The 12,394-nt window shown below is 34.1% G+C and overlaps 1 non-coding gene across 1 annotated transcript; it reads right to left on the bottom strand.

Annotated features, from left to right (window-relative positions):
* Positions 1–10,130: 10,130 nt before the first annotated feature.
* Positions 10,131–10,249, bottom strand: LOC149374864 (5S ribosomal RNA). Its single transcript, XR_016293021.1, has one exon. It is a non-coding gene; the product is annotated as a 5S ribosomal RNA (ribosomal RNA).
* Positions 10,250–12,394: the final 2,145 nt, after the last annotated feature.

A 12,394-nucleotide genomic window follows, 5' to 3' on the forward strand; every position in this document is an offset into this window, starting at 1 on the left:
GAATGCTCGGGGTAAAGATAAGCTTTTTCGGCTGCGTAAACACGCTGCGGGAATTTACGCGACGGAACTCTGGTGTCGGTACATCAGAGCAAATCCCTTACCAACGATTATTTTTCCGCACTGCAACAAATTTTCTGGTACCTTTGGGGTAATTTCTGTTACGGAATTTATCACTTACGTAACCTATAAATATTAAACTAGTGTGTTTTTGATATTGAATTGTTTATAACTATCACACAACCAGTGACTTGACTCAATTTTAACAAAATTTCTCAGATTGTATGCATCAAAAAGTCTGTGAAAATGTGTAAATGCATTGGTCTCTTGTACATTTTGATTTGTTTTAGTATGCAAAATTGCAATACCGTTTTCTCATTCGTTTTAGCTTTTTCAGTTTTACAGTTGCACGATACAGATATACAAAATATATGCAGACGACGATATGTCTGCGCAAAATTCCGAAGTCAAGAAACCCCTCGTTTACATGGAGCGGAAAATTCCGCGACGGAAACTTCATGATCCAATCAGCGTGGAGCTTTAGAAGAATCTATCAGAAAAGCTGTGCTCTGATTGGTGTATGAGGTCTCCGTCGCGGAATTTTCCGCTCCATGTAAACGAGGGGTCCTTTACCGTGCGGAAGCGGAACAGAAATAATCGTTGGTAAGAGTAGATTTGCTCTGATATACCGACGCCAGAGTTCCGTCACGTAAATTTCCGCAGCGTGTATACGCAGCCTTACTGAAACGATCGTATCAAACATATGTATTTATCTTCAATTCGCACTTGATTTTACCCAACGAAGCTGTGGTAGGAAATGAAATGCCGTCCAAAGATTTTACCATCGGTTAGTAATGTTAATGGTAAACTTTTCTGTGACAGTGATTGTTCCTGTGTCGTTAATCAAGTTTTATTTATAAAATTGTATCGATACGAAAGGTAGATTTAAATATCACACATGAGTTTAATTACAGACCCTTTTTAACTTGAGCCTACCTCAGACTTAATTAAAATGCATCAGGAGAAATAAAAATACTAAAAATCGTGTTGAAAAGAATGTTGTCTATACATTATACTGAAAACAAAATTTCTGCAAATTGAGGAAATTAAAGTGACAAATTCTAGTTTAAAATTTTTTTAATTTTTTATCAAATTAATGATCGGTATCTACCGAGCCGAACAATCAAATAAGGGATTAAACAAACGTACTTTGGTTACATTAAATATTCTGTATTCAACTTACCTTGTTTCGAAAGCTGCTACCAATCTTGCATAAAAAAATAATACTTAATATAAAATTTATTGTATCTTTTTTTTCTACAACAAATCATTTGGTTTTTTAACGACAAAAAAAAAAGAAAAAAAGAATTAAAATATCAAAATGACCAACATATAAGGTAAATGGAGCATTAAAATATCTATTATCTCAGACAACGTTAAATTTTAATAAAATTTATTTGCTTAATATTTTGCTAAAGGAAAAGTATATCGTTATAATTAATTGTTTTGCTGTATTATAGCTAATGCTACCATATCTTTAACGTATAAGTTTGAATCTCACATATATTTTTTTTTCGGGACACACTTTTGAAAATAGGCTAATTTTTTTCGCAGTGTTGTGTTTTACAGAGAAAAGTCGTGAACATAGATCTTAGTGGTAGTGTCAGTGTTTTCACGCAATGCACGTTCAAACATTATATTCATACATTTGCGTTATATTTCAATGTAATAATTTTATTGAAAAAAAAAAGATATCATATAAAACAAACTCGTGTCATAAGGTCTTTTAAATCTTGTTTTCTCTCTAAACACGTATTATTCTCAATGTTACACCTTAAAAATGTTTAAAATCTCGCTATTAATGCGGTATTTCAAACCGTATAATATGTCATACTTACACTTGAAAGTTTTTTTTTATTTTTTTTTTAAATAGACAAATTTGTCGTTTTTTAACAGAAATTAAAAAATAATAGAAAAACCAAGTGTACAAGTCTTATAAGTAATGATAAACTTTGAACAAGGTATGTAAATGTAAACACAATCGTACTGCAAAACAAAAAACCAATAACCTAGCAAAAAGTGTATATCATACGAATTTTTAAAAGTTTCCTGAAATTCTTAAAACTCTTAGTACTTAACTGAGCCATCGTGATTAATAAGATCATAATTTTTCATCAGTAATTTTTTGTTTGTTTTTTTTTTTTATTTTTTACAGCCATTTGAGGTCCCATACAGGTCCTATGTGGCTCTCCATTACTGTGTTACTCTTGCATATGTATGCTATCGTCATTGGCATAGATAAAAAACCGCCTCAGATTCAATGTGATAAATCACTTACACAGCAATCGGGACCGATATTGTACATGGCTTCCAAACCATCGGACCACAGTTGCAAATACGCACTTAAGAAATAAAGCTCCCAGAGGTGGTAGAGGTGCGAGCTAAGTGAGAAAAGGCCGAGTCTTGAACTCGTAAGCGTGTGTTACCATTAATCACTGTGCTACCATGGCCCTCTCTTCAGTAAGTCGTTTGTTTTATCGAGATCGTAGAAATGATAAGCCGTTAAAAAATAGCGTATTTAAGGTTTACAAAAGCAGAAGAGCTCTAACGGAGATTGACAAAAAGAGATGCCAACAGCACGCGGGGTTCCCAAGCAGTCACCCATCCAAGTACTAACCGCGCCCAATGCTGCTTAATTTCGGTGATCAGACGAGAACCTTTTTTTTTTTTTGAAAATATTTTTATTCATTATTGTTTAATATACATTTATACATGTAGCAACACTATATATACAAAATGTTTATTGTTACGTGATTTACATTGTAGCGCCTGCTCTTTCAGAATAGAGCTTTATCTACTGTTATAATTAATTATATTGACATGTAGTCTGTTAGTGGGTTATTTGTTAAGATACAAGTTCGGTTTTAGTGATGATTACAATAATTGTTAGATTGTAGGAAAAATATGGTTGAAAAACCTACTGTTGAAAATTAATACGGTTCATAGAATTAGCGTAGTCGCTCATTTTGAAATGTACATAGTGGCAACGCCACCTGGCGGTTATCGACAGAGCAACTCAGCTTAGCAGCAGCAGTGAACAGCGAGAGCGATGCGGGCTGCATCTGCATCTGCATGCTCAGGGCGACGTGAAAGCCGTCTGCAGCCGCAATATTTATTGATGAAAAAATTTCAAATTTTGATATGGTAATTTATGCTTGTAGGTAAATGGTAAGTTGTAGGATTTGATTTTCTTGATGGAGTCAAGTAATTCGTTAGAGTCCAGTTGATTTTGGTAAAAATTTTCAAAGAGTGAAGTGACATAGGTGTTGACATAATCAATTTCAGCTTCTGTGTGTAGGTTAGTAATTTTGGTATATCTGTCTGCTGACAGTACAAGTCTGAGGCACTTATTTTGTAGCACTTGTAGTTTCTTCATGTGGGTATTTGCTAAATTAGACCATACTGGAGCTGCATATGTGAAGATTGGTCTTAATAGCATTTTATAGATGAGCTTCTTATTATTCACTGTGACAGTTGATTTGTGTGCAAGGAGTGGGTATATTTTTTTGATGACTGCATATGTTTTTCTGATTGTTTCTTTTATGTGTCTGTGGTAGGTGAGTTTTGAATTCAAGTGTACTCCAAGATACTTAACGGAATTAACTGGTGTTATTGAGTGTCCACGTACTTTGATTGGGCAAAAAATCTTTATGTCTTTTGTTTTTTTAGCAAGAACTAATACCTCTGTCTTGGTTTCGTTGATTGAGATTTTCCAGTCCATGTAGAATTTTTCTAGTTTGCTGATGTGTATTTGATTCTGCTTTGCTGCAACAACTGCTGAGAAGGAGGAAGCATATAAAGCGGTGTCATCTGCGAATAGAGCAATGTTTGTCTTTTCAAATTTTGGGATATCATTAATAAATATCAAAAAGAGTCTGGGCCCAAGGACTGAACCCTGGGGGACTCCTGCCTTGATTAGATTTGGCTCCATCTACTGTGACAGTGAGGTTCCTGTTTTGTAGGTAAGAGGAGATAAGCTTGATTAGTGCAGCTGGGTATTTATTTTGAATCATCTTGAACAGCAGTCCGTTGATCCAGACTTTATCAAAGGCTTTTTCTATGTCTAGTAGTGTCATTGCTGTGACTTTATTTTTGTTAAAGTTTGTGCTAATATCATTGGCTATTCGAACACACTGTTGTACCGTATTATGCTTACTTCTGAATCCAAATTGTTCGTTGATTATGGTTTTGTTTTTGTTGTCGTGGTCTACTAATCTTTTGAGTATTATTTTTTCAGCGAGTTTGCTGAGTGCGTTCAGTAAGTTAATGGGTCTGTAACTACTGGGTTCATTACTTTTTTTACCTGGTTTCAATATTGGAGTAATCAGTCCAGTTTTCCAGTGAATTGAGAAGTAACCTAATTTTATTGAGGTGTTAATAATATACATCAATTGGATTATGGCTTTCCTTGGTAGATTCTTGAGGACGATGTTTTGAATGTTATCCAAACCAGGTGCCTTTAGCGATGGAAGTTTTTTGATCTCTGTTGTTATTTCGTGAGGATTTGTGAAATATTTATAGGTATCTAAAGCAGTTGTTTGTTCCATGTACAGTTTGACGCTTTGGGTGATCTTGTCCTGACTTGGGGTATTGTTTGTTTCATCCAGGTTGTGAACGTTTTCATATTGGGTAGCTAGCATTTCAGCCTTTTCTTGGGGGTAGCATGCTGCTTTTCCATTCATTTGAAGAGTTGGAATCTGATGATAATCGTTTTTAAGGATTTTAGTCATTTTCCAGAGAGATTTATCATGTGGATTGAGCTTTAAGAGTTTCTTTTTCCATTGTGCATTCCTGAAGTCTGATATTTTTTTTCTTTTAATTTTATTTTGGTCGTTAAAAAGAGTTTTATAGTATGGCATGCTAGTGCGTTGCCAAAGTTTTCTGGTTTGATTTCTAGTTTTTATTAAGTCAGTTATTTCTTGAGGTAATTCTTCTGTGTAATTTGTCAATGCTTTTACTGGTACAGCTTTTTCGATGCAACATTTGACGTTTTCAGTGAGTTTTTGGACTTCTATATCTAGGTCAGTTTGGCTGTTGATGTTTTTATTAATTATAGTTTTTTTGTTCAGTAATCTTTTAAATTCTTCCCAGTCTGCTTTTTTATAATTATATATTATTTTCTTCATGTTGTTAATTTGTTGAGATCCTATGTAAAATACAATAGGTAGGTGGTCCGAACTGAGCTCATGCTGGACTATTGGTTCAGTTACTGTGTTTATGTTTTTGTTGACAACTAGATCTATTGTGGAAGGTGTTGAGTTATTTGGTGGGTAGTGTGTAGGTTCACTTGGATATAGTAGTATGCTATTACTTTTTTGTAGGTAATTAAGAAGGAGGTTTCCACTTTTATTGTTTCTGTGACAGTTCCAAGTCAAGTGTGTGGCATTTAGGTCTCCGACTAGCAAAACTTTTTTTCCCAATTCCATGATAAAGTCTAGATCCATTTGAGTGAGGTGTAGTGATGGCTTCCTGTATGCAGCTATCAAGTGTATGGCACTAGGAAGTGTTATACCTATAACTTCTAGGTCGGTAGGTTTATTAAATTTGATTTCTGTGTGTGGGATGGTATTTTTAACAAGAAGAGCTACACCTCCTGATGGGTCATCTCCAGTTACATCCCTGTCTCTGTCTTTCCTGTAGCATGTGTAGTTTTTGACTTTTAATTTAGATTGACTTGTATACTTGGTTTCGTTGATGAGCATGATGTCTATTTTTTCTCTATGGATAAATTCAATTAGTTCACCTACTTTGCTTTTTAGGCCATTAGCGTTCCAGCTACATATTTTTAGCTTATTCATTTTGTTCTAATTTGTAGGAAAAGTTTATAAATAGTTGAAATTGTTCAGTTTTTGTTTGACACTTTTGTAGTTCCACTCTGAATTGTTTTACTAGGTTTAGCATACTATTGATGTTACATAGTTGGTCGATAATTTTAATTTCACTTGAGAGTTCTAATAGTGTTGATATTTGACTAATTGGGTTAGTACTTTCATTTTCAGTGTGTTTATCTATATGTTGGTCAATGGGATTTTTGCCTAGCTTGTCAGCTGTTTTCCAGTTTAAAGTTCTGTCAGTGTTCCAGGCAGTACTTTTGTGGTTAAGGTCAGGGAATTGTTTCTGATCCTGAATATTGGGATTTTTGTTGATTTGTCGGCCTGTTTTTGGGTTTACATGCTTGTTTTTGTTAGTTAGCATTTCCACTCTTTTTGTATAGACCTTACAGATTGTGGCATTCGCAGGGTGGTCTCCACCGCAATTTGCGCATGTTGCAGGCTCACTTTTGTTTTTAGTGCAGTCTTTGGTCAAATGGTTTTGAGCACATTTTAAGCACATTGGGTTTGCAAAGCAGTTGGAAGTTGCGTGTCCCCATTCTTGGCATCTATGACATTGCGTAATCCTTCTTTTGTTCTGGTATCTTTCCCATTCAATTTAAGTGTAGTGTAGATATCTAACTTTGTCCTTCAATTCACTTAGCTTTGTGTCTGGGCCAAATGTTGCCATATAGAGTGGTCTTGTTGTGTTTTTCATCTGATTTATTTTAGAGACCTCAAAGTTCATTTCTTTTAATTCGGTCATCAGTTCGGTAATAGGTGTATCTGTATGCAGTCCTTTGATGACAAATACACGCTGTTTGTTAATCTTTTCAGTAAACGTATGAAATTCTAAATTTTCATCTTGCCAACGACTTTTTAATAGTTTGTGATCTTCCACATCAGTGGTAAAGACTTCTGTATATCCTTTGTTGTGTTTGATAAAAAGTTTTTCCTTAAGCATGTCTTTAATTTTTTTTTAAAAACTTGTTGTTGTCAGTTATTTCTCCATGAATTACAAGTGGTGGTATTTTATTTATGGGCGTCTTCTGTTTTTGTTTATTGTGCAGTTGAGATGTGTGCTGTTTGCCTTTTGACTCTGCATCATTACCTTCTATCTCATCAGAACTGTTTTCTTCATCGTCGAATTCTATTACATTATCATTGTTGGTTTGCATGTTTTCATTGTCGTTATTTTTTAACAGTTCGAATTTGTTGCTTAAGCGTATTGTGTTTTCCGTCTGTTTGCGGTTAGTCATTTTTACTGTTTTCTGGTTAATGGCCTTGTCATTGTTTTCTTGTGTCTCCCGTTTTCTCTTTCTTTCCACTTTTTGAGTCAACGCTGCGAAGCCTGACATGCTTTGCTGCGTCGCATCACTGCGGCAATTGAGGTTAGGTTGCTTATTTTCGTTAATCGCTCACTTATGATTGAAGAATGGTTTTTCCGATCAGTGAAAATCAGGATAATAATTGGTGAAAAAGGTTTTCCACTAATTACGTTGATTTATATTATTTACTTGTAGCAATATTTACTGTAAGCATGAGAGCTTAGACTAGACGAGAACCGGACCAGACGAGAACCGAACAAGAACTGAGACGAGAACCGGTGCTTTCAGCGTGGTATGGACGTTGGCGAATGCTCGGGGTAAAGATAAGCTTTTTCGGCTGCGTAAACACGCTGCGGGAATTTACGCGACGGAACTCTGGTGTCGGTACATCAGAGCAAATCCCTTACCAACGATTATTTTTCCGCACTGCAACAAATTTTCTGGTACCTTTGGGGTAATTTCTGTTACGGAATTTATCACTTACGTAACCTATAAATATTAAACTAGTGTGTTTTTGATATTGAATTGTTTATAACTATCACACAACCAGTGACTCGACTCAATTTTAACAAAATTTCTCAGATTGTATGCATCAAAAAGTCTGTGAAAATGTGTGAATGCATTGGTCTCTTGTACATTTTGATTTGTTTTAGTATGCAAAATTGCAATACCGTTTTCTCATTCGTTTTAGCTTTTTCAGTTTTACAGTTGCACGATACGGATATACAAAATATATGCAGACGACGATATGTCTGCGCAAAATTCCGAAGTCAAGAAACCCCTCGTTTACATGGAGCGGAAAAATCCGCGACGGAAACTTCATGATCCAATCAGCGTGGAGCTTTAGAAGAATCTATCAGAAAAGCTGTGCTCTGATTGGTGTATGAGGTCTCCGTCGCGGAATTTTCCGCTCCATGTAAACGAGGGGTCCTTCACCGTGCGGAAGCGGAACAGAAATAATCGTTGGTAAGAGTAGATTTGCTCTGATATACCGACGCCAGAGTTCCGTCACGTAAATTTTTGCAGCGTGTATACGCAGCCTTACTGGAACGATCGTATCAAACATATGTATTTATCTTCAATTCGCACTTGATTTTACCCAACGAAGCTGTGGTAGGAAATGAAATGCCGTCCAAAGATTTTACCATCGGTTAGTAATGTTAATGGTAAACTCTTCTGTGACAGTGATTGTTCCTGTGTCGTTAATCAAGTTTTATTTATAAAATTGTATCGATACGAAAGGTAGAGTTAAATATCACACATGAGTTTAATTACAGACCCTTTTTAACTTGAGCCTACCTCAGACTTAATTAAAATGCATCAGGAGAAATAAAAATACTAAAAATCGTGTTGAACAGAACGTTGTCTATACATTATACTGAAAACAAAATTCCTGCAAATTAAGGAAATTAAAGTGACAAATTCTAGTTTAAAATTTTTTTAATTTTTTATCAAATTAATGATCGGTATCTACCGAGCCGAAAAATCAAATAAGGGATTAAACAAACGTACTTTGGTTACATTAAATATTCTGTATTCAACTTACCTTGTTTCGAAAACTGCTACCAATCTTGCATAAAAAAATAATACTTAATAAAAAATTTATTGTATCTTTTTTTTTTACAACAAATCATTTGGTTTTTTAATGACAAAAAAAAAAAAAAAGAAAAAAAGAACTAAAATATCAAAATGACAAACATAAAAGGTAAATGGAGCATAAAAATATCTATTATTTCAGACAACGTTCAATTTTAATAAAATGTATTTGCTTAATATTTTGCTAAAGGAAAAGTATATCGTTATAATTAATTGTTTTGCTGTATTAAAGCTAATGCTACCATATCTTTAACGTATAAGTTTGAATCTCACATATTTTTTTTTTTCGGGACACACTTTTGAAAATAGGCTAATTTTTTTCGCAGTGTTGTGTTTTACAGAGAAAAGTCGTGAACATAGATCTTAGTGGTAGTGTCAGTGTTTTCACGCAATGCACGTTCAAAAATTACATTTATACATTTGCGTTATATTTCAATGTAATAATTTTATTGAAAAAAAAAAGGTATCATATAAAACAAACTCGTGTCATAAGTTCTTTTAAATCTTGTTTTTTCTCTAAACACGTATTAATCTCAATGTTACACCTTAAAAATGTTTAAAATCTTGCTATTAATGGGGTATTTCAAACCGTATAATATGTCATACTTACACTTGAAAGTTTTTTTTTATTTTTTTTTTAAATAGACAAATTTGTCGTTTTTTAACAGAAATTAAAAAATAATAGAAAAACCAAGTGTACAAGGCTTATAAGTAATGATAAACTTTGAACAAGGTATGTAAATGTAAACACAATCGTACTGCAAAACAAAAAACCAATAACCTAGCAAAAAGTGTATATCATACGAATTTTCAAAAGTTTCCTGAAATTTTTAATACTCTTAGTACTTAACTGAGCCATCGTGATTAATAAGATCATAATTTTTCATCAGTAATTTTTTGTTTGTTTTTTTTTTTATTTTTTACAGCCATTTGAGGTCCCATACAGGTCCTATGTGGCTCTCCATTACTGTGTTACTCTTGCATATGTATGCTATCGTCATTGGCATAGATAAAAAACCGCCTCAGATTCAATGTGATAAATCACTTACACAGCAATCAGGACCGATATTGTACATGGCTTCCAAACCATCGGACCACAGTTGCAAATACGCCTTTGAGAAATAAAGCTCCCAGAGGTGGTAGAGGTGCAAGCTAAGTGAGAAAAGGCCGAGTCTTGAACTCGTAAGCGTGTGTTACCATTAATCACTGTGCTACCATGGCCCTCTCTTTAGTAAGTCGTTTGTTTTATCGAGATCGTAGAAATGATAAGCCGTTAAAAAATAGCGTATTTAAGGTTTACAAAAGCAGAAGAGCTCTAACGGAGATTGACAAAAAGAGATGCCAACAGCACGCGGGGTTCCCAAGCGGTCACCCATCCAAGTACTAACCGCGCCCAATGCTGCTTAACTTCGGTGATCAGACGAGAACCGGTGCTTTCAGCGTGGTATAGACGTTGGCGAATGCTCGGGGTAAAGATAAGCTTTTTCGGCTGCGTAAACACGCTGCGGGAATTTACGCGACGGAACTCTGGTGTCGGTACATCAGAGCAAATCCCTTACCAACGATTATTTTTCCGCACTGCAACAAATTTTCTGGTACCTTTGGGGTAATTTCTGTTACGGAATTTATCACTTACGTAACCTATAAATATTAAACTAGTGTGTTTTTGATATTGAATTGTTTATAACTATCACACAACCAGTGACTTGACTCAATTTTAACAAAATTTCTCAGATTGTATGCATCAAAAAGTCTGTGAAAATGTGTAAATGCATTGGTCTCTTGTACATTTTGATTTGTTTTAGTATGCAAAATTGCAATACCGTTTTCTCATTCGTTTTAGCTTTTTCAGTTTTACAGTTGCACGATACAGATATACAAAATATATGCAGACGACGATATGTCTGCGCAAAATTCCGAAGTCAAGAAACCCCTCGTTTACATGGAGCGGAAAATTCCGCGACGGAAACTTCATGATCCAATCAGCGTGGAGCTTTAGAAGAATCTATCAGAAAAGCTGTGCTCTGATTGGTGTATGAGGTCTCCGTCGCGGAATTTTCCGCTCCATGTGAACGAGGGGTCCTTTACCGTGCGGAAGCGGAACAGAAATAATCGTTGGTAAGAGTAGATTTGCTCTGATATACCGACGCCAGAGTTCCGTCACGTAAATTTCCGCAGCGTGTATACGCAGCCTTACTGAAACGATCGTATCAAACATATGTATTTATCTTCAATTCGCACTTGATTTTACCCAACGAAGCTGTGGTAGGAAATGAAATGCCGTCCAAAGATTTTACCATCGGTTAGTAATGTTAATGGTAAACTTTTCTGTGACAGTGATTGTTCCTGTGTCGTTAATCAAGTTTTATTTATAAAATTGTATCGATACGAAAGGTAGATTTAAATATCACACATGAGTTTAATTACAGACCCTTTTTAACTTGAGCCTACCTCAGACTTAATTAAAATGCATCAGGAGAAATAAAAATACTAAAAATCGTGTTGAAAAGAATGTTGTCTATACATTATACTGAAAACAAAATTTCTGCAAATTGAGGAAATTAAAGTGACAAATTCTAGTTTAAAATTTTTTTAATTTTTTATCAAATTAATGATCGGTATCTACCGAGCCGAACAATCAAATAAGGGATTAAACAAACGTACTTTGGTTACATTAAATATTCTGTATTCAACTTACCTTGTTTCGAAAGCTGCTACCAATCTTGCATAAAAAAATAATACTTAATATAAAATTTATTGTATCTTTTTTTTCTACAACAAATCATTTGGTTTTTTAACGACAAAAAAAAAAGAAAAAAAGAATTAAAATATCAAAATGACCAACATATAAGGTAAATGGAGCATTAAAATATCTATTATCTCAGACAACGTTAAATTTTAATAAAATTTATTTGCTTAATATTTTGCTAAAGGAAAAGTATATCGTTATAATTAATTGTTTTGCTGTATTAAAGCTAATGCTACCATATCTTTAACGTATAAGTTTGAATCTCACATATATTTTTTTTTCGGGACACACTTTTGAAAATAGGCTAATTTTTTTCGCAGTGTTGTGTTTTACAGAGAAAAGTCGTGAACATAGATCTTAGTGGTAGTGTCAGTGTTTTCACGCAATGCACGTTCAAACATTATATTCATACATTTGCGTTATATTTCAATGTAATAATTTTATTGAAAAAAAAAAGATATCATATAAAACAAACTCGTGTCATAAGGTCTTTTAAATCTTGTTTTCTCTCTAAACACGTATTATTCTCAATGTTACACCTTAAAAATGTTTAAAATCTTGCTATTAATGCGGTATTTCAAACCGTATAATATGTCATACTTACACTTGAAAGTTTTTTTTTTTATTTTTTCTAAATAGACAAATTTGTCGTTTTTTAACAGAAATTAAAAAATAATAGAAAAACCAAGTGTACAAGGCTTATAAGTAATGATAAACTTTGAACAAGGTATGTAAATGTAAACACAATCGTACTGCAAAACAAAAAACCAATAACCTAGCAAAAAGTGTATATCATACGAATTTTCAAAAGTTTCCTGAAATTCTTAAAACTCTTAGTACTTAACTGAGCCATC

Source organism: Copidosoma floridanum, unplaced genomic scaffold, assembly GCF_036245765.1.
Source record: "Copidosoma floridanum isolate Cflo_tuat_1 unplaced genomic scaffold, Cflo_Japanese_pri ptg000013l, whole genome shotgun sequence".
Taxonomy (NCBI): domain Eukaryota; kingdom Metazoa; phylum Arthropoda; class Insecta; order Hymenoptera; family Encyrtidae; genus Copidosoma; species Copidosoma floridanum.